This window comes from Pholcus phalangioides, unplaced genomic scaffold, assembly GCF_987345545.1.
Source record: "Pholcus phalangioides strain wild (caught in Gottingen) unplaced genomic scaffold, Ppha-v1.0 ptg000005l_1, whole genome shotgun sequence".
Taxonomy (NCBI): Eukaryota; Metazoa; Arthropoda; class Arachnida; order Araneae; family Pholcidae; genus Pholcus; species Pholcus phalangioides.
Window position 1 is genome coordinate 5,081,790 of NW_028301598.1, and position 3,366 is coordinate 5,085,155.

Below are 3,366 nucleotides of genomic sequence, written 5' to 3' on the forward strand. Positions count from 1 at the left end.
AATTGAAATTATTTTCAGAATAAATTGAAATTATTTTCAGAATAAATTATTTTCAGAATAAATTGAAATTATTTTCAGAATAAATTATTTTCAGAATAAATTGAAATTATTTTCAGAATAAATTATTTTCAGAATAAATTGAAATTATTTTCAGAATAAATTATTTTCAGAATAAATTATTTTCAGAATAAATTATTTTCAGAATAAATTGAAATTATTTTCAAAGAAAAATTAACAACTTTTTTGCAGAATTTGAAAGAAATATTTTCAGGAAAATATTGAAAGGGAAAAAAAAACCAATTTTAGAATTATAATGACAATTCATATTTATTGCAAAAAAAATTATCAAAATAATTGAAAAATTATCCGATAATATAGATACTCCTCCTTTGACTCGGGTCCCTGTGCCCCAATTATTTTGGCTGAATCTGGTAACCTTACTTGCCTCTCACACTTATTTTGACTATGACCGGCATTTTTAATTGCATTTGACAAATGTTTTTGGCAACTTAATTTGCCTTAGCAATTTGTTTTGGTGATATCCCGTATTTTTACAAAAAAAAAATATGGTCAGCTTAGGCATTCATCGTGTTGTGTGTATTAATATTTTCCTACAGGAACAATTACCGCGGGCAGGATGAAATTCCTAGACCAGCCGCATTCGGCCTACGGGCTGAAGGTTGTGCATAGCATATTTATGTGAAATGGATTTTCTCTCTCCGAATGAATGAAATTGAACTTTCAGTCTGAAATTTTGAATTATTTTCAAATTAAGTTCAGCTTTAAATGTTTTTCTCGAATAAATATTAGACGGGTATTCTCTTATCATCGGGGAAAGAGGCTTAGCTTGAATAATAGCCTAGAGGTTAGTGCATCAACCTATAGTCTGAACTGGGATTAATCAGATCTTCACGATAGTGTTGATCAGCCTAAATTGAATTTCTGTAGTCCCCTCCGTCTTCAAAGCATGACTGCGAGTCGAATTCCTTTCCAAAAAGCTCTCGTCACTACTTATGTAGGCACGTAATGAAATTAGTTTCATTACGCATTCACTCACAGCTAATGTTTAAAATAGATGGTAGCACCCTTTGAGAACTCTCCAAACAGATTTATAGGCAGACACTCTTCCCCCGTTATTAGTTCCTCTTCTATCAAAACTTTACGACGGAACCCACCTGATCGGCATATACGGGGTGCTCTGTAAGTCCTGATTCGGCCTCTATCTCAACAATCGTTCGTAGTAGCGGTATGGTTTTGATTTGAAATTTCTGAAAATCTGTTCAGGAATCACCCTGTACCAGTTTGATCTTTGCCTCGATCAAGCAACTATAAATTAATGATTAAATTGCTAATTTTTAGCAGTATTAATCTTTCTTTTCTGCTGTGGTGGTCGAGTGGTGATAGTGACGGATGACGGATTCGCATCGTGAGGATTTGGGTTCAAACCCCCACCGGGGCTACAGTGGAGGTCGGCTAAAGTTGTTTTTCTATAGGTCCCCAACTTTGAAAGCGAATGCGAGCCGATCTCCCCGTCGAAAAGACTCGCCACAGAGAGCAACAGATCTACAAACGGTACAAATGCAATTCAATCATTACACTTCACTTCCGAAATATAGATGGCAGCACTAAAAAGAATTCAGGCACAACACTATATACGCACTAACACCTCCGGCACAACTCATTTGGTAGTAAATTGCCCATGTTGATAGACCAGAGTTGTGGTCTTTTTAAAGAGAGGAAATATTAATCTTTCTCTAGTTTGTAACATGCTGTTCAATCGTGTTGCATTATATACAGGGTGTCCTGTAAATGCTAATGCGACCTTTATCTCAACAGCCATCTTTCGTAGAGGTATGATTCCAATTTAAAAAATGATCGAAATGCATTCAAAAATTACCCTGTAGCAGTTTCGAGAGTGAAAATACAGTGTCATAAAATAAAAAAAATCTTAATTTTTGTACGGCCCCTACGTCCTCTAACTTCCACTTAGGAAGTTGCTGTCCTGTCTTTTCTGAGCCCAATCAAATATATCCCATATTTCTAACTGCACTATTCGCTGAGACATTTGAATTAAAAAATCGGAAAAGAATAATATAACCTAACACGGAAACGCTTGTTTCCCTCATTTATGCTGTTCTTTCTAAAGCTTTCTCCTATTTTGAATTCAAATGTCTCAGCGAATATTGTGGTTAAAAACATGGGATTATTTATGTTGGCCTCAGGAGAGACATCGCAAAAACTTTCGAAAGTCAAGTTAGGGGACACAGTGGGCACCGTATAAAAATTTAGATTTTGTAGACACTGCATTTTTATCCGAGGATGATGTCACTTTCCGCTATCCATGCGAAGGTTTTTAACAGATGGCTGATGCGAAGGTATATTTAGGAAAGAGAGAAAATTCAACTGCCCCTGCAAGGAATCGAACCCACGTCTTTTCACTTGCCGGGTGAACTCTTTAGACCAGTGATTCCCAACGTGGGTGTTAACGCCTCCTGGGGGGCGATTAAATGCTCCAGGGGAAAGGTAAAAGCTACGGGTATAACATAGGATTCTATGGATTAGAATTGCGTTGAGGGGCGACGGGAGAAAAATATTTCTGAAGAAGGAGGAGGGGGTGATGGGACAAAAAAGTCTGGGAAACTATGCTCTAAACCAGTGATTCCCAACGTGATCGTTAACGCCTTCTTGGGGGCGATGGACTGGTCCAGGGGGCTGGTAGAAGCTACGGGTATAACAAAGAATCCTATGGTTAGATTACGTTGGGGGGTGATGGGAGAATAAAATTTCTGGAGAAGGGGGAGATGGGACAAAAAAGATTGGGAAACTATGCTCTAGACCAATAGACTACAGAGACAACAAATATCTCAACCTTTCCTTAGAGCTCGTGTGCACTGAACGGGACCGTACATGGACGGTCGGAATTAACTCAGGCCAAAATGGAAGGACGTGGGTCCGATTCTCCGCAGGGCAGTTGAATTTTCTCTCTTTCCAAAAATATATCTTTGCATCAGCCAGCTGTTAAAAAACCTTTGTGTGGAGAGTGACATCATCCTCGGATAAGTCGCCATCTGGTGGCATCATGAGCAATTGTGAGCTTTGGCCTGAATTGTGCCCGACCGTTCATGTACGGTCCCGTTCAGTGCGCACGAGCTCCAAGGAAAGATTGGGATATTTGTTGCCTCTGTAGATAGTCTAGTGGTCTAGGGCGTTTACACGGAAATTGAAAGGGCGTGGGATCGTTTCCCCGCAGGGGCGGTTGAATTTTCTCTCTGTCCTAAATATATCTTCGCATCAGCCAGCTGTTAAAAACCTTCGACTGTATTTTTACTCTCAAAACAGGTGCAGGATAATTTTTGAATGCCTGTT